Source organism: Rattus norvegicus, chromosome 5 (assembly GCF_021556685.1).
Source record: "Rattus norvegicus strain SHRSP/BbbUtx chromosome 5, alternate assembly SHRSP_T2T, whole genome shotgun sequence".
Lineage (NCBI taxonomy): Eukaryota > Metazoa > Chordata > Mammalia > Rodentia > Muridae > Rattus > Rattus norvegicus.
Genome location: NC_141538.1, coordinates 10,190,533 through 10,218,044, shown reverse-complemented (window position 1 = coordinate 10,218,044; position 27,512 = coordinate 10,190,533). Strand labels below are relative to the sequence as shown.

General features: G+C 41.0%; 1 protein-coding gene across 22 annotated transcripts in view; it reads right to left on the bottom strand.

Moving 5' to 3' along the window:
• Window positions 1–27,512, bottom strand: part of Eya1 (EYA transcriptional coactivator and phosphatase 1) — a 308,446-nt gene that overhangs the window by 145,055 nt on the left and 135,879 nt on the right. For 10 of the 22 annotated variants that reach the window (XM_087550796.1, XM_087550804.1, XM_087550807.1 and 7 more), the window contains exon 1: window positions 1,390–1,814. The exons of 4 other annotated variants lie outside the window; for them this stretch is intronic. The gene's annotated coding sequence lies outside the window, so the exon portion shown is untranslated. 22 annotated transcript variants of the gene reach the window in all.

Sequence of the window (27,512 nt, the reverse complement as noted above, 5' to 3'; positions counted from 1 at the left end):
CTGAAATAGTTTTGGTTATCTGATAAAAGAGATTTTTGTTCCCGCTGCAAGGACCTCTTTTCTTCCCATTGTATCCTTAGGAAATACGTTTTCACACTCCAGTGGAAATTTTCTTTCTCAAAAATCATTTATCATGCCTGTGAAACTCAGAGAGCAGCTGACTTCATTTGGCACTTAAATGCTGAACTGAACGGTGGCTCAATTAGACTTCTATGTCTGTCACCACAAAGAGTTTTCAAAGGCTGAAAATCCACGGCTGCTTGCTTACTTACTAAACACTTTGGGCCTTAGGAGAACTCAAGCATCGAGAAAGTCAAATATCGAATGTTTGATCACATGAAGGCATGACTATTCCTGTGTGCATGTCCCTAAACTCTAAACAGAAAGGGGAAAGACTCTCACAAGCATAAAATAAAGCCTTCTCTGAAAGACATTAGAAAGCTAACTTCAAACCTATACAGCTACACTCCATGATTCCCACCTAACAAGTTTCTATAACCCTGGCCATCTTATGAAATGAAACTTAAAAATGCTCGTCTAAACTCAGTGACAGTTCAGAATTTATTGAATTCTTACAAATGTTATGCTTAAATGTCTTCAAAACTCCTCCCAAGAAGTGTAAGCCTATGGGTTGCTAGCGATTCAAATACTGATTTTGAAGGTCAGTGCTTTACACGAATATTCAAAAGTTTCAAACTGTGGAGTTTAGCTCCCATGTGCACTCAAATCCCATAAAAGGCCAGAGAGAAATGCACTAAGGGGCGAAAGACTTATTGTATCGCATACTGAAGATGAGCCCGCTTAATATAGCTTTTGGTAAATTTGCTTTGGAACAAAAAGGCATCCTTCTTGAAACACGGTGTTTAGTTCGTTGTTCATCTGCTTTGTTTCCTGTCGGAAACCTTTTCTCATTTATCACCCTAGCCGTAGAAAAAGTCATCTGTGTAATACACACCACTAAGTATACCTTTCGTACCTATACATCCATGTACGGATAGAACCCTGCTCAATACCACTCAATAGTATTCCGGAGCTAGTGCAGCAATTTCGAAAAGACATGAAATAACCATCCCCCGCCCCGGTCCGAGAATATTACCCAGTGTTCTACTTATTTATCAAGATCATAACAAAAGTAGTTAATTTGCAATGATCCTTTAATGATCCTAATGGCTCCGATCATTTGGAGGGTAAAGATTACACTTTTACCACGGAACCCCGTGGCTACTAAAGTCCTAGGAACAAAGTGTTATCGTTTTCCCCAAGCCGCAGTGCTTTTTTTCTTTGAAAACACACCAAAGCACTAATAAAGCGCTCCGGCTATCTCGGACTTTGTCCACCCGACAGTTGTTCTTGGTCATTACAGTTTTTCAAACACCAGCTTGTACTTACAGAGCTCACATCTGCTGCTCCCACCGGTTTAGTGTGCTCCTTGGAGTTTTCTGTGTTAGCAGACCTCCATTCCTGACATAGTTTGGCTGCTGGGCAGGAACGCGGAGACCCGGGAGCTCTCAGAGGCGCTGTGGCGCGTCTGGCAGCGGAGCGCGGAGGCCGGGGATTGCCCGGCTCCCGGGGACAGCGCCCGGGCGCTGCTGCAGTCTCGGGCTGCGGAGCGACTGAGCGCGATCGCCTTCCCCAGGAAGGACCCCGCCACCGCGCACCGCCACAGGAAGGCTTCCAGTCGGAAGTGGCCCTGCACACTCGCTACCTCGCCGCAAGCTCGGAGCCATCAGCTCGCCGCGGTCTGTTTGGGAACGGCTTTGCGCCCCGGCGAACGGCAGCGGCAGATAGCATCTGAGACGCCTAGACAAAGAAAGGGCACAATCTCATCCCCCCCCGATTTGTTTGCGCAGCCTTGTAGGTCTGCCCACGAAGCCTCGGGGCTTTTTGTTTTGTTTTGTTTTTGCAACGCAAACCACAGCTAGTCTCTTGTCCTAACCTTATTGGTTTAAATGCAACAATTGAGAGGAGCAGAGCATGGTCTGACTCAACCTCGCTGCTTTAAAAAAAAATTTATTATGTAAATGACGCGCCCCATGATATCTGAATAAACAGCTGTGGGGGAAGAACTTGTGGGAACCTCTGTCAACACACACACATCCTCCCGCGCCAGTAGCTCCCAATTAAGATCTTTGGGGAGTAGTTGCACGTTATCTTTTACACTTTTTCAATACTTTTTTTTTTTTCCCGAGGACCTGAAAGTTAGGAGAACGGATACTTTCCACAAATTTTCCTAAAGTACCTACCTATTTACAGGTCTGGAGAAGATAAAAAAAGCCGTTTCTATGAAGTTGAAGGAAAATGGGCAAACGTGTTAGCTATTAGCAGCTTAACAATGAAAGCCTGGCTGAGGATTCTGCAAGGGTTGCTAGAAGGCCAAAGGCTTCAGTTCTTTGGCTAGGACCCAGATAATATTTCACCATTAACATTTTTAAATGGGTCTCGAGAAGAGATTCGTTTAGTCTGGGACTTGCTTTGCGACTTATCCTTTGAAAAACTCATATCCTTAATCAATTCAGAATCTGTGAGTTAGGCGGTGATCCAAGTCAGGGGCTTAGCCACTGTGATGATTCGGAATCTTGAAAGAATGCATCTCCTTGTATGGACTAATATCTTGTCCGTCCTGTACCACATTTTAAATGCAGACACAAACTAACACTCTCTCTGAAATAAAGTCTGTATACTCATTTTAAAAAGAAATTTTTGTCATTGCCAATATTTCTATTCTATGTGCTCTTTTTATTTAAAAAAATGTCTCCCTTCTTTTAATTTCTCACCTTGGTATGAGCCTTTTTTTAAAAATCACAGTAACTCCCATCAGCTAATAAAGGAGATAGGTGTGTCTTACCTTGGCTCTGCTAACTAGGAAATGAAAGAACCAGGCAGATGATACAAACGAAACCCAACTAAATGGTTCTAAGGACCAAAATTCCATACAGGCCTTCTCTCTTCTCCCCTCCAGAGGATGCCAGTCTAAATTCCTTGTAAAGGAACGCTTTGTCAAACCTAAGAGACTGCTTAAACTGCAGACTCACCTAGAATTCATCTTGTGTAGTACCAGCAAGGAATTATGGGCCGTGATTCTATCATATTTGGGAAGCCAGGTCAGAAAACGGTTGATTGCTATTGGATCATCTATGCAGCAGAAATAGAGTTAAGTTACCACCTACAGCACTCTCTCAGACCAGAAGTGTCAGTTAGTCAACATATCAAAGTCCCTGTGCAGAAAAAGACAGCCTGTTACTATTGTAGCCAGGTAAAGTCTATGCTACATTAGTTCTATTTTTATTGCAGCACCCAGACAGTAACTTCTTTTGCACTTAGATTTGGTACTAAGTTCCCCAAGACATAAAATTTAACCTCTGGATTAAACTTTACATTCGGCTACTGCATTCATGCTTCCCATGGGTTAAATTATTTTAGGCATGTTTTGCTAAAATGCTATTCATCCAATCCATAAAAGATTATATTGGAGAATCCAGAATGTGCAGACCATGTGAAGTCGAAGCGGCAGAAATAGCATGTCAACCCTACATACAAGTTACTTGCCTGTGTTACAGTCACATTTATCATATTACATGCACTTTTGTAATAAAATTCAATAATTCTTATTTAAATAACCAAACAAAATGCCTTCAAAGAAATGACTCATGTAATTATGAATAAATTAGGAAAGATATGATGAATTTAATGTGACCACTAATGGATATAATATAGCTCATACCTCATAATTATGTAACACACAGCTTAGTCACTGGTTAGAAGAAATAGCCAGTGCACATTTACCACTCTTAAATAGTTTCCTTTTTCTTAAGCAAAACTAAAATGTATTCAAAAGAATCACATGTTTATCTATAAATTTTGTCCGGTTACTAGCTCCATACTCCAAATATATGGTAATTATTCCTTATGCAGCTTGAATCTAAAATACGATATTCTATGGTAAATAACCAAAAGGTAATATTATGGAATTTTCATCAACTATAATTATATAACTTGATCACATACCACAAAGAACCAAACTGTTTCCTAAATCAGCCCTAGAGCTTACAAAAGGCTGAGGAAAGTTTGCTGGCAAGTTCAGTCTGAATGGGATGTTTGACTCCCTAAGAGAGATGCAAAGATCTTCCTATGACACTCTGCTGCCAAGCAGGTTTGATCGGCCAGGGCAGCTCTGGGCTGGATAAGCTCCCACTTAGACAGCAGGCATCTGTCATTTTCATAAAACTTTCCAGTACCTTTAGATTAGGACAGAATTTTAAATAAAGATGTGCTCACAAAAATCGACAAATGTCCTTAGACAAGGTCAAATGCAAGAAAGACCTTGCAACAATACAAGGGAACATTTTCTCCACCTACGGGAGCAAAGAGCTAATTAACTACATCAACTACAATGATAAGAAATGCTGAGAAAATCAGGCCCAAGGCATAGTAAGAGACTCTCCGTCCATTCCAGGAATGGTAAGGGATTGAAGGGCTGTGATGTTTCCAGTACAAGATGTCTTCTCCTCCTATTCCTGCTTACCCCGATGGACTAAGCACCCACACCACCCTGGGAAGGCTTTTCCCCTAATATCTCTGCTCATAAAACTCTTTAGAGAGGACTGTTTCTCAGGAGGAAAGTCAGTGAGTTTCATAATTTAATTAGCACTTTAAAGACAGACACCTTTTCTCCCAAAGCGAAGTGATTGGCATCCTTCCTCTCACAGGATTAAAATGTCTCACAATTTAAACTGTTGGAAGTATACTGGGAAAGAAAATATACCAAAATATCAGTTAATTCCTCCTGCTTCCTGGTATTTGCCTTTCTTTTGCTCCGCACCACAGCACTAGAGTGATAGCTTTTTTGGAGACCCCTGGGGAGTGGGGGTAACTGAGTAGTTAGGCAGTAAGGCTTGCTGGTCTGTGGACTGGTCCCTTCCATGGCCTGTGCCTTCCGCACTGGCATGAAATCTACAATGAGGGTCCTGCTCCCAAGTACCCTTCAGTTGAAACACAACCAAGAAAAACATCCTCTATTTATTTTAAGAATGATATTAAATCCACCAAGCAAAATGTCCACCAACATTTGCTAAATGCTTTCTATTCAAACTTCAATATGAATAGCTTTTAACAGTAAATTTAAGAAGGCAATTACTAACTATTAGCTGTACTGTGGCAACTTATTTTCATAAATAATATAGACTTCATACCAATACAATATGAAAACAGAACCCATTTCCTGACCCCATAATAAGCACATCGGCTTTATGTATAAATCATTTATTTATTTAGAGAGGGAAACTTGTTATCCTATGTAGTAATGACTGCCAATAAGATGCTTTTTTAAAAAAAAATTATTATCCTTGATACAAGCTTTGGCTAGCCCACCTTGATAATGAAAGCCTGAGCAACCGTAATTGTTATTAATATTTTTCTCCTCAGGAAAGGGCATGGACGCTATAGGCTCTTTAAGAAAAATATGACACAGTAGATTTTCTCTTCCACAATCATGTGATTTTCCAAAATGGCAAACAGAGTTAGTTTTTCTTCCTTCTGTCAAAAATATGTAAATAATTGTTCTTGGAAGCATATGTTTAATCTCAGCAACAAACTCTCTTGCCTTCCCACACTGTAAACTGGATCTCTGTTGAAGCAACCTAGGAAACCCAGGGTGTCTTCTCTTCAACCTTCTTTTTTTCTCTCTAAGCCATGGGCAAAGCCAATCTTGTCAGCACCTCCCAGAACATGTAAGAGGATCTGGGAATTTGCTTTGCTTTCTCTAGCTTTCACGACAGCTGAGTTCTCAGTTTTTAAATTCTTCAGTAACAATGAACAACTCACAGAAGGAAAGGCAAGACCATTCATTGACCAGGCACTGACCGTGTGCTGGGAGCTCTGCTAGGAACTGCTTGTCTGCCTGACCTGATTCTTAATAAGTTGGGTGTTTTTCTCCCCACACTATTTGTTTGGGAATTTGCCTCTTTTTTTTTTTTTTTTTGCTAACAGATCACCTCTAAACAGCAGATGGAGCACTGAGCATCTCTGGCTTCTGGCTGTGTTATCATTCTGGAGCAAGGTAAAATGCAATAAAGTTAATTGATCCAGAAAGGCGTGTGTTATGCTGTGTTAATATATATAAATATATATATATATTTATATATATAATATGTGTGTGATATATAAACATGTACGTTTGTGTTTGTATAATTTCAATGATACATATATGGTTAGATAGTCACATGTATGATACTCCATCACTGTATAGCATGAGATCATTCATAAGGACATATTGCAAAGTTAGCCCATTGGTTCACACACAGAAATATGTTAAATGGCCAATGGGAAAAAGTGTGAAGACTCCTTAAACCTGAAATCATCAAAGCAGAAAGCATGAGTGTGTTTTGGCATCATTTACTACAAGAGGCGAATGAGCCTCCTCAAGTAAGGCACATATATACATTCCTGACTGCTAAAGGAGAAGTTCTGGGTTCTAACAGACAACCGTATGGCTAGTTTGCTTTACCACTGTCAGCGTCTTCCTCTTTGCCTGCCTTGATTTCAGTTACCCAGTGTGATGTGCTTTGACCCTAATAGCTACTACATGATAAACACTTGATTTGTTCGCTGTGGAAATAATCACATTAAACTGCACTCCAGGCTTCCCCAGGCACATGGGAGTTGGTTTTACGTCTTCAGAATGGAGGAACGCTTATTATTTTATAAAGAAGCTTTCATGGGAGAAAACAACCCATCGAGATGCTTTTTCCTTCAAGCTTACTTCACTCCCCCTTCCCTAGAAAAATAAAGGGCAACCTCCAAAGCTCTTTTAGACGGAAGGTCACAATTCAAAGGCCTCGTAACTCAATCCCGTGCAGCAATCACATAGCTATTGGAGACACAGCCAGAAGCACCGTGATTCTAGCTATTCTATCTATGTTTTTATTAACATTCATAGGTATACTCCTGAAAGTTTCTCTCAACTGTAAAGCTTCATACATTCGTACTGGCAGGGATCAAGTTGCCTTGGGGTCTTGAATTTTATTTTAGCATGCCGGAACAGAAGAGGGAAGGAGAAAGGTAGACAGTACCGCCTAAGAAAAACAATAGCTGGCATTTGGTCAAATGGGGAATATACCTCTGCAGAAGTAACTTGTAAGTAAGGTGAAATGTTTTTCAGATTTTCAATCCCCGCAATGAACAAGAGGGCTTATTTTTGGTTTTATAGGTAGAGTAGCCTGCTGATTATTTAAATTTGTGGTTCAGGTTGCTTCTTCGGAGATTTTTAATTTTTTTAAAAAGGATATCAGTGGCCTGGTTCACCTGAATTGCAGGGATTAAACAAGATGGAGTGCCGGGAATCTTTTGAGTAGTGTATTTGAAATGTGGGAGATTCCTAAAAACTGAGGCTCAGGTTGTCAGGGAGTTAGTGGTGGTGGCTTGTATTTTTTTAATCAATACAAGGAAAAACAAATAGTTTATCAAGAGGTCAGAGTGCCAGTGGAGAGCCCTCCAGTGCCTGATTCTCATGGACAAGCCCTGCTGTAAGATCCACAGGAGCCCATTAGTCCGGCCCCCTGGGAGGGCTGTTCACTTTCCTTCCGGTCCTAGCTGGTGAGGATGGTCCGCCCCGCAAGGGAGGGAGGGGACCCATGTGGAGGAGAAGAGGGGGAGGTGAAGGGCAGAGGGGACCAAGGAGGAGGAGAAGGGGAGGGCGCCACAGCGGAGATGAAGGAGGGAAGGACAAAACAAAGCCGACCCAGAAAGAAGGGGTCCTCCCGGGCAGTGATCAGAACCGCCTAAGCACCGGAGCCTTTTAGGTTAGAAAGTCTAAGAAGAGAGGACAATGCTCAGAGATATGTGGGTGGTATACGTTTTAAACTAGTTCATCACTGCTGTCTCCATCTTGTTTGTGAGGAAATACATCTGATATATCTAAACATTACAACAAATCTAGATGACTTCTTTCCCCAGAAATAAATTCATTCATAATTAATTAAGACCCTTAAAGAGCAGGGACTTAGAATCAGGCCCCCGGCCTCTAATCCTGATTGTTGCTTTGACTATTGACCGAATGACTGACACATGAAAAAGATATACACACGCCTCTCTCTCTCTCTCTCTCTCTCTCTCTCTCTCTCTCTCTCTCTCTCTCTCTCTCTCTTCTCTCTCTCTCTCTCTCTCTCTCTCATCTATCAATCATCTATTATCTATCTATCTATCTATCTATCTATCTATCTATCTATCTATATCTTTGTTTATACATACAAGTGAAAACCATTTCTCTGAATTTCTTTTGCTTCCACCCTACACACACACACACACACACACACACACACACACAAACATTATACTATATTTGGTAATATTTGGTATATGTATTTGACTGAAAAATAAAACCAAGAGATTTAAGTTCGTTTTTTCTTTTAAAAGGAGATCATATACTGTATGTCAATTCTAACTACCACTGTCTTCCTAAAGTCCTCTAGTATCCTAGTATCAATCCATTTCCTTTTAAGTTTCTATTGAAAGCAATCCAGAAGAATTCAGGTAAAAATGAAATGAGGAGGAGAGGTGGTTCACAGATTCAAAGTGTTTGCTACTTTTGCAGAGGACACAGGTTCTGTTCCCAGCAGCTCAAAATGGTTGTAACTCCAGTTCCAGGGAACCAATGACCTCTGGGAGGCACACAGTACATGCAGCTAGGCACACATATGTGTGTATAAACTTAATAATTAAAAAAAATACACAACGGAATTAAGATACAGTTAAGAATACCTCACAATTTCTTAGTCTTAAAGTCCTCTTTGTGGAAATACCCACACTGATGTGATCATCAAAACTTGCCGATTCTATGGAATCCAGAAGTCTCACCAATCAAACTAGCTAGGCTGAGTAGTGCTCAGTAAATATTTATTATGTGTCTAGTGTTTGCCAGGCATTGGGGACACTAAATGAAGCAATAACCCAGAAGATAAAATCCTTGCCATTAAGAAAAATTTCTCATGTATGCACAGAAGAGTATAACCCTAACCTAACCTCCCCACCAAGGCTCACAGAACAGTCAGCTCCATATGCAGAGTCGAAAGTGAAATAGATATCTGAGATCCTTACACCCGGAAGGTCTCTCCTGATCACCCAAAGTAAAAACCATGGTCTTTATTTATAAATCAACTTTACTGTAAGCCAACAATTAAATACAAGTAAGATTTTAAAGAAAGCCTCTACTAAGACATATGGAAATCAAATGAAGATTAACAGCCAGACCAAGGCAAATATTGGGCAATCAAAATAACTCCCATTATCATTCCTAATAGAACTGAAACGCTACATCATGAATGGAGAAGAAAGTAGCAACATTGCTCCTCCCTCGACCCCCTGCACACAAAGTAAAAAAGGAAGAATATCCAAAGAGCTGAGGTGTGGCTCAATGGTAGAACAATGTCTGCTATGTGCAAGACCCTGGCTTCTGTCCCCGTCGCTCAGGAGGAAGAGAAGGAAGATGAGAAGAAAGAATTGTAGAAAGAAGGATGAGGAGGTGGGAGAAGGAAGAGGAAACAGAAGGCTGGAAAACATACATGGGAAATGAAAATTAAGATAACATTCTAAATCAATATAGTTGGCAAATCAAACTGAGGCAGTATCTCAGAAAGCAAGAAGAGGAGAGAAGCAACATAATGGAGTCCTATATCCTCCTACTGGTTCAACATCTAAATAAATGGAGCTTTAGACAGACAGGGGAGGACTGTAGGCCTACTGTGTGTGTACACTGTCTAAAAATTATCCTTGTATTATTCACATGCTGATTTCTCTGTCCCAGTATCTGGTTTCAATCTGGACATGGCATTGCAATGCCCTGTGCTAAGAATCTCCTGTCTCAAGTTTGTGTAAACAATGCTCACCATTTATTCTCGGATTTGTCAATGAAAGCTGGAAAAGCCAATAAGTAGGCAGTAGAGAAAATAAGATGGGACATCCTGCAGGGAAAGGAGTTGGGGAGCCAAGAGGAGGGAGAAAGAAGACATCATGGGAGTTCAGCTGGACTACAAAAGGTCCTAAAGGCAAGTATTGTGGGAATTTCAGCTGGGAGTTAGCAAGATGAGATTTGAGGATTAGAATAGAACTATCATGCCATGTTGTAAATAAGTCTAAGTATCTCTGTATTATAATTTGAGAACTACCTAGGTTTAAGAAAACTGCTGCTGTATTAATTTCATGCATACATTCATAACAGTATTAATTGTTACAAGAGACAAAGGGCAAAATTTAGCCAATGACTCTAAAATATTTCCTAGACCATGAGGTTTCAGAGTGGAAGAGATCTGTGAGTACCAGATAAAGCAGACAAGGACAGACTCACACTAGTGGTTGTTGTTAAATCAGAATGCCAAGAAAAATAATCAAATATAACTAACACCATCCTAGAGAAGGAAAGCAGACCACAGCTGAAACCATTACCAGATATCTTACCTGGAACATGCAGTTCTAGAAGGTTAAAGGGAGCAATGACCACAGATTCATTAATAAAACAAAAATGATTTAAATTAAAGCCATTTTCAGAAATACGAACCTCAAAAAATAACTATAACCATTGAATGTTTTCCTCAGGAAGCTAAGACAAGAAGATAGTTTTTGTGAAAATTAGGACCTACATGTCTTTTATGACAAAGATTATCTACATTGGAAGGAGGTGAACATAAGCCCAAATCCTCATGGAATGGAAATGGACCCTTGTTTGACCCTATCTACAAAAATCAACCCAGAATAAATTAAAGACCTACATAGTATATACCAAAAAACTCTAAGAAAAAAATATATGTGGAAGTTCCTAATGTTGGTCTAGACACTGTAGCTCTGCTGAGGAAACCCAAAGAAGAAGCAGTGGCAGAAATCTAGTGGGAACACAGTAAAGCAACAGTCGCCCCAAAAGAGACAAGACAAAAAAGTCAGTCTGTGCTTTGCAAATAAATGTTCAAGAATGATACATCAGAGAAGTGGCTACTATCCAAATCTTATAAGAAATTAAAACCATTCAAGTGCACTAGATTACCTATCTAAGAAATGGGCAAAGGATTTGAGGAGGCATTTTTAAAAGAAGACATAAAAATGGCCAACCAGTACACAAAATAGATGTACAATGGTCTAGAAACACTAGTCAAAATCACAATGAAGGAGAAGGGAGGTAATTCATTGGGTAAATGTGTTTGCTGTGCAAGCATGAAGACCTGAGTTCCAATCCCTAACACCTACATAAAAAGCTGGTGTGGCTCTTCAACCCCAGAGCTATGCAGCCAGGAAGGTCACTAGGTCTTGTTGGCCAACAGCCTAGTTCCAGTTTCAGTGAGAGATCCTGCCTCAAAGGAATAAGGTAAAGACAGAGCAGAACACACACACACACACACACACACACACACACACACACACACACACACACACAGAGGTATCGGATCAGTTTTGTTAGAATGTCTATAATTAAGAAGTCAAGACAGCAGTACGCATGAGGGTGTGAGAAAAGGAAAGCTCTCCTCGAGCACTGTTGGAGGAAATGATAATTAAAACATGTTTTGGAAAACAGTAGATGTTCTTCAAAAACAACAATAAAACTAACCATAGTTTTAATTTTTTGAAGAATCCCTTGTTACTAATTTTTATTATGATCGTATTAATTTTTAAGAGATTAATTATTTTATTACCTGAGTTTGCATGTATGTATATATATGTCAAATGAGCCTGGTGCCCATGGAAATCAGAAAAGGGCACCTGAGCTGTTTTGATATACACTGGGGGTGCTAGGAACCAAACCTGGGTTCTCCCCAAGAGACACAACCCCTGAGCTGTCTCTCCAGCTCCTTATTTTATTCCACCAACAATGTCTACAAGTTTCTCCTTATCAACATTCCCATTAACATGTTATTTTTGATATTTAGCATTCATAGCTATTTAATAGACAACATTCTATCTTTGAGATACAATGAACGTCTATTCCATTCTTCATATACTGTATACATGTGTACGTACATATATAATAGTATATTGTCCAGCTTTAAGAGAAGAGATCCTGGCATTTGTGATAGTGTAAGTAAGGAGGAAAATACAGTAAGCCAAGTAAACCAGAGGCAGACAGGAAAATGCTGCACAGAAGAATAGAAGAGTTATTTCCAAGATTCACAAGGGAAGGAAATAGGAAGACATGAGCTAGAAGTAGACCTGGAAGTAAGCAGGGTGAACAGGTCTAGGGAATTTGTGGACCACACAAGAACTGTAGTTAATAATGTGTTATATCATGAAAATGTGCTAAGAATATAGACACTAAACACTCTTGACACACAGAAAAGGTCATTAGGAAAAGTGCTAAATAAGTTAACTTGATTGGCAATAGTAATCATATGAATTCATCAAAACATGCTGTGTACCATAAATGTATACAATTTCAGAAAGAATCCAAATGTTACACTCTGCTGTAAGAGCTTATGTGTACATGGAATGTATTTGAGAGCCAAGAATGGCTCTGGCAAAAGCTAGCCAAATCCCATGCTGGAAGAGAGGGAGCAAAACAAACGAAGCACAGCATTGTCTTACAAATTAAACACTGAATGTTCACAAAGGACAATGTAAAGCTAGAAGTGGTTTTCTCTAGGAAGGAGAGGGACCATGAAGGGATGATGTAGGGTACTCTCTCCCCTATAACAGCTTTTGTAGACTTATCTGAAAATCTAAATTATGTGAACTTAACATTGACTAAAGTAAAAATAAAAATACATATCGTGCATCTATGTATGTGTGTATGTATGACTTATTGACAGATAAGTAAAAAACAAAATGTGCATACAATTTGATATACCCAAGAGGCTGGTGGGTGCCAGTTGAGCTGGTCAAGATTGTTCTCTGATAAGATGATAGTGTGTGGAGATTGGAAATATAATTTCGTTATAAAAGCAGAACAGGCAGGAAATGCTTTATAGAAGTGAATTATAAGATCAAAGGTAGCATGTTTGGTAAGTATGAGGGAAGAAAGAAGGACAGATGATATTGAGGGGGTGGAAACCACAGGACTGGCGTTGGTGGCAGACATGGGACAGGCCAGGTTAGGCAGAGTCAGGATCTATTTTTATTGTAGTAGACTGCCACCAGAGATTTCTTTAGTTTGTTCCATTTTGTTATTGAGCAGAAAGAGACAGCCTGATTTACGTACAAGAAAGAGCAACCTGGCTGCACTTTGGAGGCTAAACCATGGAGTCCAGGACAGAGGCAAGAGGGCTGATTAGAATATCATTGCAGTGATCCAGGTGAGAAGCTACTCTATGGTTTCACCCTGGGATTGGTGATATGTGGTCATGTTTTAGATCATGTCTTAGAACCAATGATAATTTTAGATGGAACGAGTCTGGGTAAAAAACAGAAATTACAGATGATGCCACAGAAATGTCTTTCTATGTAAATGACAAACATCTTAGATTTCTACCTTCATTTCTATTCATTACATTTGCTTGTTCTAAAGTTCATGCAGTGACCTGGCACAAATTCAAAGGTCTGAACAACCAGCATGCAAAGAACTAAACGTTAACAGAAAACCTTTTCAGAATTATCTCACCCAGCCAAGACACCTCTTCCAGGCCCTGCACATCAGTCTTTCCGCACTCTCTCTCTGTTTGTTCATACACAGCAGCCTGATAGAAATGTCTAGAAATGATGGAAATGGTAGAAATGCAGGTAAAGACCTGCAACCCCTTTAGTTATCATCTACTTAGTTATTACGGTGACACCCAATGAGCCACGTGTACCCAAATACTAGGTGTAGTGAATGAGAGGTTTGAACCTGTGTTTCATATAGATACTCTGATTAGCACAGGGGAGCTAATTTCTTGGGAATTCTGACTTTGCATCTAGCTACCAGACAAAAAGAGCTTGAATTTGTCACAGCCCTTTAGAGGAACAGGACAGATAGAATGAATGCACATATTACAAGGGGATTTATTAGACTGACTCACAGGATATATTCTGTGTAACCCAACAATGGCTGTCTCCTCCTGGAGAGGCCAACGATTGGCAATTTTTCAGCTCACGTGGATGGATGTCTCAGCAATTCCAGTCTGATGCTGAAGGCCTGGAAGGCTCTGGGAGAGCTTCTGGCCTTCAGTCTATTTGGAAGGTTGAAGAAGCTGGTTCTAACATTGGCAAAGGAATGTCACAATAACAGTCTAGATGAACTTGCCAGCAAAAGTGGGGGCAAGCAAGGAGAAGGGGAAAGCATCTTTCTTCTATGTCCTTTGATCTGGACTCCAAAAGATGTCTTCCACATGCAGGCTGGATCTTTCCACTTCACATAACCTAGTGGGAAAAAAGAATCTCTCATAGGAGTGCCCAGCAGCTTGCTTTTCTAGTTGATTCCAGATCTACTCAACTTGATAGTCGAGACAAACCGCCACAGAGCCAAAGCTAGCCATATGGGAGAAGACTCTTGCCTACCAGTCAGCCCACTAAGGGACCAGATATGAGAAGAAAGTCCAGTTACCATTGGACAGAAATTGGAACAGATCCCAAGGGAGGATCATACTTCTCATATTAGCCAGTTCACAGGTGTATTAGCAAATAAAATGGTGGCTTATTTGTCACGTTGAAATATATCTGGGAACGACTAGGTCATGGATGCCACACTCACAGAAGTTAGCAGTGTATCCCTGGGCACAGGTGAGCTTGCTGCTCAGTTGTTCTAAGTGTAGCAGTTTACACTATCTTTGTGTAAGTGTGCATTCCGGAGCATGCTAAGTACAGTTATGGGATCACTACCGTCACCGTTTCCAGAGTTCTTTCAATACCTGAAAGGAAATACTCCATGTCTACTGGTTAAGCTCTAGCCTTTACTTTTCCCTCCTTCCAGCCCCTGACAACTGCTTTCCTCCTTTCTTGTCCCATGAGTTTGGACCCTTTGAGTGCCTCCTGAAAGAAAGGTCATGTGATATTTGTGCTCTACTCTCATAATTTTGCCATCTTTGTTTTAATTACATCTAAGTTGCTCTTAGTTCTCTCTTTGAGATGCTCTCACCAGGAAATCCTAGGTGAAAACGTCCTTAATTCATCCTGTTCCATTTTGATGTCTCTTCTATGTTAGCCGTGTTTGAAGGAAGATCCTTTTCTGCCAACTCCAGTTCCTTTGAAATCTCAGGCATTCTCAGCCACTGTCTCCTATCTAGTCTCATTCCACCACTGTCCCAATTATGAGATAACCGTAGCACCATCTGCAATGCAGCAGAGTTGTATTTCCATGGAAACCATCCCTGACATCTCTGTTTTGGTGAGTATAGCCCCTCCTCACATTCACTCCCACCGTGTTCCAATTCTGCTGAGAGGCTAGAGCGGAGAAAATGGGAAAGCGATAGATGCTCTTTTAAAAATACACAGAGTAGTGCAGGCGTGGCTTGGTGGTAGGGCTCTGATACACAGAGAGCAAAGGCAGTGTAACTTGGTGGTAGGGCTCTGTGTACCTGGAATGTGGAAAGTCTACAGGCTACCTTCTAGCACTTCAAAGTAAAAGGCAGGATTAAAATTTGAAATGCCTTTCAGTTTGGAACCTTGGTTGCCAAAAAGCTAAACTTGGGCAAGTGGCTAAGAATGGGAGACTTAGGCAGGCCTGCTAGCATAAACTTTTAATCTCAGCACTTGAGAGGCAGAGGCAGGCAGATCTCTGTGAATATGAGGCCAGTTTGGTATACTTAGTGAGTTCCAGAACATCCAGGACTACATAGGTAAACCCTAAAAGGGTTTCTATGTACAGAGACCAAGATTAAACCATTGGTTCAATTGGTGTGAATCTGTCTTTTAACTATGGAACCAGGCCCCATGTGTTAACCAAAACAGTGGGTAACAAAAAACTAACGGCCTTGCTTTCTGTGAAATAAGACTTAACATAACCTCTAAAAAGTATAAAAATAAGTTTTAAAATGTGTGCATGGGTTATATTCACAATAAAATATAAAGAAACGAATGAAAGCCATGTATAGTAGCACACATCTTTAGTACCAGCACTGGTGTGGGAGAGGCAGGCTAGGCTCTTGAGTTCAAGGCCAGCCTGTATCTCTATAGGGAGTTCCAGCAGGGTTACATAGAGAGACCCGGTCTTAAACAAACCAACCAACGAACACCAATGAATGAAAAAAAAGAAGGAAATAAATTAAGAAAAAGAGACTTTTGTTATTGATCATGAGGAATGAGGACTTTTGTTATTGATCATGAGGAATAATCATTGGGTTTCTTCATGTGTCTTTTGTTTTTAGGATATCGGGAAGTTTGCTGCTTCCTTTCAGCATGGACTTAACCATAATCAGAATTGTATAAGTAGAATTCTGTGCGGAAAGAAGCTTGGGTTCCTTAAACTCAGGAGTTACACTAACTAGGTAAGTAAAGATGTATTATCTTGTGAAAAATAGTCATATTTACAAGTAAAATACTTTCCACAAATTGGCATATAAGCTTTGGGGCTAACAACCATTTACCAAAGCACATGTGAATGTGGGAATTTCTTTCTCTATCTATATAAGAGGCTTCTTCAGGTTGTGAAAGACTCCCTCTGGTACGGTCAAGAGAAGGTATCCAAGAGCCTCTGAGTTCCCAGTGGGAGCACAAACATGCTAAAAAAAATTGGGTGGTGTTGCAGCCTATGGTTGGGACAAACTGGTCAACGAGGAGCAGTACCATGTCTGCTTCCTTCGCTGACTCACCAAGAGCAAGTAGGACAATGGCAATTTTATTGGGTCAAAGAAACCATCTAGTACCTTACAGCCAACCCAGATGTAAGGGCAAGCAGGCTGACCCTACAGGAATAACTTCTGTTATCCTGAGGAGAGAGGGAAGGGAGGTGTTCTAGAACAATCCAGAAATGTTAGAATTCAAATGCAAACAACATATCCACCTGAAGATGTGTTTCCTTGAAATAGACGTCAGCAAATGGTTCTGTTAATTTTTGTTTGGCTACTGCCTGCTTGTGAGCAGGATACGTTGCCACATTGTGGAAGCTTTGATTTCACAACTAAGCTGTGGACAGTAGGTATTCTTTAAGAAACATTTTCTGAGGCTCAAATGTAGCCTTCCTATATCATGCCCACTTGGCCAGGCCGCCTTTACAGCATGTTGCCCTCTCACTTTAGATTTCTTCAGAGATTTGAAGGTGACCATCAGACTCCCAGCATGCCGTAATGACCCGGGATGATCTAGGACATGCTACCTTACCAGCCCCAGTCCTGCCATGCACAGTTCTTCTCTAAACCAGACCAATGACTCTGTGCTTTTGCATTTTCCCTGCACTCAGAATGTCTAGCCCTCTACTGCCTTTCAAACAGTGGCTCAGCCCTCCCTTAGTAACCTCACAGTGTGACTACTTTTTAATGTCACGTGTAATTTATCTGACCCAAAGTTAATTCATATTCATGACCCTCCCTGGTTTTGTTTTTCTGTTTCAATTAGGGGCACAATGGATCCCCCGCAACCCATACAGAACCATCCAGCTTCCCCGTGATTCCTCCTTTGCTGTGTCCAGAGCTAAAGCCACATATAGCTGATGTCATCTTCTTAAGCTCTATGTCCCCTGTCTTACCAGTTTCCTTTGCTCAATAGATGCCTCTCACCCGCAGATCCCGGCCCGCAGCAGCTCTCTGCTCCCAGACCCGGTGAGAGAGAGACCCAACCGCCTGGTCAGGTGGGCACTCCTGAGGCTGCAGAGCGGAAGAGACCACCAACACTGCTCACCCCTGCCCACATCCCTGGCCCAAGAGGAAACTGTATAAGGCCTCTGGGCTCCCGTGGGGGAGGGCCCAGGAGCGGCAGGATTTCTGCGCCTGAGACACCGCCGCCTGAACCTGAAAGAAACAGACCGGATAAACAGTTCTCTGCACCCAAATCCCGTGGGAGGGAGAGCTAAACCTTCAGAGAGGCAGACAAGCCTGGGAAACCAGAAGAGACTGCTCCCTGCACACACATCTCGGACGCCAGAGGAAAAAGCCAAAGACCATCTGGAACCCTGGTGCACTGAAGCTCCCGGAAGGGGCGGCACAGGTCTTCCTGGTTGCTGCCGCTGCAGAGAGCCCCTGGGCAGCACCCCACGAGCGAACCTGAGCCTCGGGACCACAGGTAAGACCAAATTTTCTGCTGCAAGAAAGCTGCCTGGTGAACTCAAGACACAGGCCCACAAGAACAGCTGAAGACCTGTAGAGAGGAAAAACTACACGCCGGAAAGCAGAACACACTGTCCCCATAACTGACTGAAAGAGAGGAAAACAGGTCTACAGCACTCCTGACACACAGGCTTATAGGTCAGTCTAGCCACTGTCAGAAATAGCAGAACAAAGTAACACTAGAGATAATCTGATGGCGAGAGGCAAGCGCAGGAACCCAAGCAACAGAAACCAAGACTGCATGCCATCATCGGAGCCCAATTCTCCCGCCAAAACAAACATGGAATATCCAAACACACCAGAAAAGCAAGATCTAGTTTCAAAATCATATTTGATCATGATGCTGGAGGACTTCAAGAAAGACATGAACACACTTAGGGAAACACAGGAAATCATTAATAAACAAGTAGAGGCCTACAGAGAGGAATGGCAAAAATCCCTGAAAGAATTCCAGGAAAACACAATCAAACAGATGAAGGAATTAAAAATGGAAATAGAAGCAATCAAGAAAGAACACATGGAAACAACCCTGGATATAGAAAACCAAAAGAAGAGACAAGGAGCTGTAGATACAAGCTTCACCAACAGAATACAAGAGATGGAAGAGAGAATCTCAGGAGCGGAAGATTCCATAGAAATCATTGACTCAACTGTCAAAGATAATGTAAAGCGGAAAAAGCTACTGGTCCAAAACATACAGGAAATCCAGGACTCAATGAGAAGATCAAACCTAAGGATAATAGGTATAGAAGAGAGTGAAGACTCCCAGCTCAAAGGACCAGTAAATATCTTCAACAAAATCATAGAAGAAAACTTCCCTAACCTAAAAAAAGAGATACCCATAGGCATACAAGAAGCCTACAGAACTCCAAATAGATTGGACCAGAAAAGAAACACCTCCCGTCACATAATTGTCAAAACACCAAACGCACAAAATAAAGAAAGAATATTAAAAGCAGTAAGGGAAAAAGGTCAAGTAACATATAAAGGGAGACCTATCAGAATCACACCAGACTTCTCGCCAGAAACTATGAAGGCCAGAAGATCCTGGACTGATGTCATACAGACCCTAAGAGAACACAAATGCCAGCCCAGGTTACTGTATCCAGCAAAACTCTCAATTAACATTGATGGAGAAACCAAGATATTCCATGACAAAACCAAATTTACACAATATCTTTCTACAAATCCAGCACTACAAAGGATAATAAATGGTAAAGCCCAACATAAGGAGGCAAGCTATACCCTAGAAGAAGCAAGAAACTAATCGTCTTGGCAACAAAACAAAGAGAATGAAAGCACACAAACATAACCTCACATCCAAATATGAATATAAAGGGAAACAATAATCACTATTCCTTAATATCTCTCAATATCAATGGCCTCAACTCCCCAATAAAAAGACATAGATTAACAAACTGGATACGCAACGAGGACCCTGCATTCTGCTGCCTACAGGAAACACACCTCAGAGACAAAGACAGACACTACCTCAGAGTGAAAGGCTGGAAAACAACTTTCCAAGCAAATGGTCAGAAGAAGCAAGCTGGAGTAGCCATTCTAATATCAAATAAAATCAATTTCCAACTAAAAGTCATCAAAAAAGATAAGGAAGGACACTTCATATTCATCAAAGGAAAAATCCACCAAGATGAACTCTCAATCCTAAATATCTATGCCCCAAATACAAGGGCACCTACATACGTAAAAGAAACCTTACTAAAGCTCAAAACACACATTGCACCTCACACAATAATAGTGGGAGATTTCAACACCCCACTCTCATCAATGGACAGATCATGGAAACAGAAATTAAACAGTGATGTCGACAGACTGAGAGAAGTCATGAGCCAAATGGACTTAACGGATATTTATAGAACATTCTATCCTAAAGCAAAAGGATATACCTTCTTCTCAGCTCCTCATGGTACTTTCTCCAAAATTGACCATATAATTGGTCAAAAAACGGGCCTCAACAGGTACAGAAAGATAGAAATAATCCCATGCGTGCTATCGGACCACCACGGCCTAAAACTGGTCTTCAATAACAATAAGGGAAGAATGCCCACATATACGTGGAAATTGAACAATGCTCTACTCAATGATAACCTGGTCAAGGAAGAAATAAAGAAAGAAATTAAAAACTTCTTAGAATTTAATGAAAATGAAGATACAACATACTCAAACTTATGGGACACAATGAAAGCTGTGCTAAGAGGAAAACTCATAGCGCTGAGTGCCTGCAGAAAGAAACAGGAAAGAGCATATGTCAGCAGCTTGACAGCACACCTAAAAGCTCTAGAACAAAAAGAAGCAAATACACCCAGGAGGAGTAGAAGGCAGGAAATAATCAAACTCAGAGCTGAAATCAACCAAGTAGAAACAAAAAGGACCATAGAAAGAATCAACAGGACCAAAAGTTGGTTCTTTGAGAAAATCAACAAGATAGATAAACCCTTAGCCAGACTAACGAGAGGACACAGAGAGTGCGTCCAAATTAACAAAATCAGAAATGAAAAGGGAGACATAACTACAGATTCAGAGGAAATTCAAAAAATCATCAGATCTTACTATAAAAACCTATATTCAACAAAATTTGAAAATCTTCAGGAAATGGACTATTTCCTAGACAGATACCAGGTATCAAAGTTAAATCAGGAACAGATAAACCAGTTAAACAACCCCATAACTCCTAAGGAAATAGAAGCAGTCATTAAAGGTCTCCCAACCAAAAAGAGCCCAGGTCCAGATGGGTTTAGTGCAGAATTCTATCAAACCTTCATAGAAGACCTCATACCAATATTATCCAAACTATTCCACAAAATTGAAACAGATGGAGCCCTACCGAATTCCTTCTACGAATCTACAATTACTCTTATACCTAAACCACACAAAGACACAACAAAGAAAGAGAACTTCAGACCAATTTCCCTTATGAATATCGACGCAAAAATACTCAATAAAATTCTGGCAAACCGAATTCAAGAGCACATCAAAACAATCATCCACCATGATCAAGTAGGCTTCATCCCAGGCATGCAGGGATGGTTTAATATACGGAAAACCATCAACGTGATCCATTATATAAACAAACTGAAAGAACAGAACCACATGATCATTTCATTAGATGCTGAGAAAGCATTTGACAAAATTCAACACCCCTTTATGATAAAAGTCCTGGAAAGAATAGGAATTCAAGGCCCATACCTAAACATAGTAAAAGCCATATACAGCAAACCAGTTGCTAACATTAAACTAAATGGAGAGAAACTTGAAGCAATCCCACTAAAATCAGGGACTAGATAAGGCTGCCCACTCTCTCCCTACTTATTCAATATAGTTCTTGAAGTTCTAGCCAGAGCAATCAGACAACAAAAGGAGATCAAAGGGATACAGATCGGAAAAGAAGAGGTCAAAATATCACTATTTGCAGATGATATGATAGTATATTTAAGTGATCCCAAAAGTTCCACCAGAGAACTACTAAAGCTGATAAACAACTTCAGCAAAGTGGCTGGGTATAAAATTAACTCAAATAAATCAGTTGCCTTCCTCTATACAAAAGAGAAACAAGCCGAGAAAGAAATTAGGGAAACGACACCCTTCATAATAGACCCAAATAATATAAAGTACCTCGGTGTGACTTTAACCAAGCAAGTAAAAGATCTGTACAATAAGAACTTCAAGACACTGAAGAAAGAAATTGAAGAAGACCTCAGAAGATGGAAAGATCTCCCATGCTCATGGATTGGCAGGATTAATATAGTAAAAATGGCCATTTTACCAAAAGCAATCTACAGATTCAATGCAATCCCCATCAAAATACCAATCCAATTCTTCAAAGAGTTAGACAGAACAATTTGCAAATTCATCTGGAATAACAAAAAACCCAGGATAGCTAAAGCTATCCTCAACAATAAAAGGACTTCAGGGGGAATCACTATCCCTGAACTCAAGCAGTATTACAGAGCAATAGTGATAAAAACTGCATGGTATTGGTACAGAGACAGACAGATAGACCAATGGAATAGAATTGAAGACCCAGAAATGAACCCACACACCTATGGTCACTTGATTTTTGACAAAGGAGCCAAAACCATCCAATGGAAAAAAGATAGCATTTTCAGCAAATGGTGCTGGTTCAACTGGAGGGCAACATGTAGAAGAATGCAGATCGATCCATGCTTATCACCCTGTACAAAGCTTAAGTCGAAGTGGATCAAGGACCTCCACATCAAACCAGACACACTCAAACTAATAGAAGAAAAACTAGGGAAGCATCTGGAACACATGGGCACTGGAAAAAATTTCCTGAACAAAACACCAATGGCTTATGCTCTAAGATCAAGAATTGACAAATGGGACCTCATAAAACTGCAAAGCTTCTGTAAGGCAAAGGACACTGTGGTTAGGACAAAACGGCAACCAACAGATTGGGAAAAGATCTTTACCAACCCTACAACAGATAGAGGCCTTATATCCAAAATATACAAAGAACTCAAGAAGTTAGACCGCAGGGAAACAAATAACCCTATTAAAAAATGGGGTTCAGAGCTAAACAAAGAATTCACAGCTGAGGAATGCCGAATGGCTGAGAAACACCTAAAGAAATGTTCAACATCTTTAGTCATAAGGGAAATGCAAATCAAAACAACCCTGAGATTTCACCTCACACCAGTGCGATTGGCTAAGATCAAAAACTCAGGTGACAGCAGATGCTGGCGAGGTTGTGGAGAAAGAGGAACACTCCTCCATTGTTGGTGGGATTGCAGACTGGTAAAACCATTCTGGAAATCAGTCTGGAGGTTCCTCAGAAAATTGGACATTGAACTGCCTGAGGATCCAGCTATACCTCTCTTGGGCATATACCCAAAAGATGCCTCAACATATAAAAGAGACACGTGCTCCACTATGTTCATCGCAGCCTTATTTATAATAGCCAGAAAATGGAAAGAACCCAGATGCCCTTCAACAGAGGAATGGATACAGAAAATGTGGTACATCTACACAATGGAATACTACTCAGCTATCAAAAACAACGAGTTTATGAAATTCGTAGGCAAATGGTTGGAACTGGAAAATATCATCCTGAGTGAACTAACCCAATCACAGAAAGACATACATGGTATGCACTCATTGATAAGTGGCTATTAGCCCAAATGCTTGAATTACCCTAGATCCCTAGAACAAACGAAACTCAAGACGGATGATCAAAATGTGAATGCTTCACTCCTTCTTTAAATGAGGAAAAAGAATACCCTTGGCAGGGAAGGGAGAGGCAAAGATTAAAACAGAGACTGAAGGAACACCCATTCAGAGCCTGTCCCACATTTGGCCCATACATATACAGCCACCCAATTGGACTAGATGGATGAAGCAAAGAAGTGCAGACCGGCAGGAGCCGGATGTAGATCGCTCCTGAGAGACACAGCCAGAATACAGCAAATACAGAGGCGAATGCCAGCAGCAAACCACTGAACTGAGAATAGGTCCCCTATTGAAGGAATCAGAGAAAGAACTGGAAGAGCTTGAAGGGGCTCGAGACCCCAAAAGTACAACAATGCCAAGCAACCAGAGCTTCCAGGGACTAAGCCACTACCTAAAGACTATACATGGACTGACCCTGGACTCTGACCCCATAGGTAGCAATGAATATCCTAGTAAGAGCACCAGTGGAAGGGGAAGCCCTGGGTCCTGCTAAGACTGAACCCCCAGTGAACTAGTCTATGGGGGGAGGGCGGCAATGGTGGGAGGGTTGGGAGGGGAACACCCATAAGGAAGGGGAGGGGGGAGGGGGATGTTTGCCCGGAAACCGGGAAAGGGAATAACACTCGAAATGTATATAAGAAATACTCAAGTTAATAAAAAAAAAATATATGAAAAAAAAAAAAATAGATGCCTCTCCATTTGTCACTGTAGTCATTAGGTTGCTACCGCTGTAATAAAACACCATGACCAATGCAACTTATAACAGAAAACATTTAATTGGGCTATAGTTCCAAAGAGTTTGAGTCCATGATGGTGGGGCAAAGGCATGGGCACAGGAACAGCTTGAGAGGTCACATCTTGATCCACAATAATGAGGGAGGAAGAGTGGGGACCAGAAATGGTGCGAGACTTTTGAAACTCAAGTCACACCTCCTTATCCTTCCCAATAGTCCTACCAACTAGGTATCAACTGTGTGAACATATGAGCTTTATAGTTGGCATTTTTCCACACCACCGCAGTTCTACTTCCCAGCATTTAAGCCCACACTGTAGGAAACCTAAACTTCCCGCAACTGCAATGATGCCTACCTCTGGCTGGGACTTCAAACCCTTCAATGATTGATAGCATGTCACCAACAAAGATGAGAATTCAAACCCATAAAGCCTACTAGAAAACAGGTCAAGATTGTGGTATGTTCCTAGCGTACAGACAGGAGCACATAGGAATCCAGTTTCTGCCTTAGCCTGCAAACATATGTACCTCAGTCCACAGGTACACTCAGGCTTTCCATATGTCTATTCAGAAGAAGTATCCCTTGATTTCTTCTGTGATTTTGTGGAGGCCTGGAAGTGGGAGGTTGTGAAAACATGGAGAATGTGTGGGAGGGAAAGGACAGGAGAATAAAGGCAAGCCTGGGATAGTTTGTGTGTGCAGACGCTATGGCACAGAGTAACTGGGCCAGGAAAGAGAAATGGAGAAAAACAGAACTCAGCAAATTGAGCATAGTAGTCTTGTCTGTAAAGTTGCTGTATATACCAATCATTCACAAACATAGAAACATGGCCAACACTGCTTTGAAGAATGTTCTGTTCAGGGCCAGAGAGATGACATGGGTTCAAAACTAAAGGCACTTGCTGCCAAGCCCGAAGTTCTGAGTTTGATCCTTGAGACCCACATAGTGGAAAGACAGAACAAACTTGTCAAAGTGATTTACACACATTGCCACTCATGCACGCACACACACCACACACACACACACACACACACACACACACACACACACACACACGAACACTTGCACATGCACATGCAAAACCCTTTTAGTTGCTTTTCCCAGTTTTCCCAACATACTCCTCACCGTTAGCTTACACTCTCTGCTCCCTGTTCAGTATACATAATTTAGAATCGTCTCTTTCAGTGAGTCAATTGGTGATTTACTGGCATTTATTTAGCAGGTTTATTCTAGGCTGGCACAACACAAAGACACATTTTGTACACACAACACAGGCGTGGATCCAAACTAATGTCGTTAAAGCCTGAGGCATTTGAAAATTTGTTTTACATCAGGCTAATCATGTTATGAATCTGCATTTTCTTTATGCATCACAGCCATCCTTCTTTTTACTAATGTCATACAAGACAAGAGGAAACAGCACGTGGATGCAAAGGCTACCATCTGATCTTCGCTTGTTGGAGTAAGACTCGGCATCTTAGTAGAACCGCAGATGAATTACATAATATTTATAAAGGGATCTTATAATAAAACTGTAGAAATCAAAACCAGATGAAAGTAGATAAAAGCTTTATTTTCATAATTAAAATTATATTACATTGAATTAAAGTTGTACTTACACAGTGGTAGCAAATCATTATGTAGAATATTGAGTTACTTCGAGTCACAAGTTGCTAAAATATATATCAGTTTAGGACATAAAAGTATCTCTGGGTTTCCTCCCTTAATAAATATTCAAATTTTAAAGAGCAAAAATCCTTGTTGGTGGAGTAGCCTATGTTAAACCCCCAGCGAAATGCGCATGTTGTTGGTATGTTATGTTTAATGTTACATTCATTTCAGATACATTTCATCACACGGCATTACCTTATACTGCAAGGATTTCTCTTTATTCCATTGATGTTACCAATGATCCCTTTCAAGGGCACAAGCTAACAGGAAACACATAAGCAACAATATCTCAAGTGCACGGAGTGTTCTCCTTGACCAGCACAGGATGGACATGCTTATTTCTTAAATCATTCCTTGAAACACAGTAGAGGTGGGCTATGTGTCTTGGATGCTGCCTCAGTTACAGAGCTGGTGAGCCTGCCTCAGTTACAGAGCTGGTGAGCCTGCCTCAGTTACAGAGCAGGTGAGCCTGCCTCAGTTACAGAGCTGGTGAGCCTGCCTCAGTTACAGAGCTGGTGAGCCTGCCTCAGTTACAGAGCTGGTGAGCCTGCCCTCTGTACTTTCTAAGTCTAGCGGCTTCTTGCTTCAACCTTGGAGCTAAGTCATCTCTCGGCGTCTGACTCCCTAGAAAGTACAGGCTGTCTCCATCTCACAGCGTTCTGGAAAGACTAAAGAGCGTTGACTCTCACTATTATGTCAATAGAACATTGACATCAGTCCACATTTCGGAAGAACAATAAAAAGCAAATGGGTATGGCATGTCAGACACAGAAATGGGACATTGTCACCTTTTAAAATCCCCAGACCACAATATTACTGAGAAGGTACACTTTGGTTTAATTAACTCTTCTTCTGGGTAGGATTTTGTGACTGTTATCTTGGTTTTCTACAAGGACATTCTACCTTTTATAAACAATTAAAAAACAAGACTTCCTTCAAAGAGAGGCAACCTACTGTGACATACATTTCAATCAAGTACTAATTCAACCAAAATGGTGATTCCCAGCAGCAAGGCTTAAATTGCAGTGCTTTAATCTGGTAATGTTCATACACTTGAAGAATTAATAAATAATCTAAAAGATTTGCCTATGTTACTCCTAGGATTGAAATAAATGGTTTTCTGGAGACAACACCAATACTTTCTCCTAAGAAGAGAAGATTAAGAATCTCACTAAATAATTCTTGGGACTAGCAAAAATTATTTATGGGAGGAAAAGCGTAACCCAGGCCTTTCCACAACAGAACAATTGCCTCCAACTCCTAAAAACATAAGGCTAAGTCTCACTAAGTCTAGTGGAGAACTAGAGTTGGAAGAAATGTGCAAACGAAGGGAAAGAGGGCTGAGAAACGGAGCTCAAAGGTGTATTTTAGATGTTACAACTGTCCACTGGCTCAGTAGGAACTGAGGAGTTTTGAAATGCTGTGGGTTAATCATGCTCTTCCCACGTCCAGTCCCCTTGGAGGCTCACTGCAGCCCTATGGTTGGGAAGAACTGGATACCTGTCCTGAAGATGAGGACGGATGGGAGACTCACAGAGGCAGCCTCAGCTGGCCACTGAAGGCTAAGGTGTTCGATGTTGCAATCCATCCTTTTTAGAAATGGCAGTTGGTTAATGTCACTTTATTCAACAAAAACTCCTAGCAAAGAATATCTGCTCTGTAGTCATTGCACTTTGAAGTCACTATAGTTGAATAATGGTGGGTTGGGCTTAGCTGTGCATTTTTCTTTGAGTACATAAGTACATGAGTGCATGCAGGT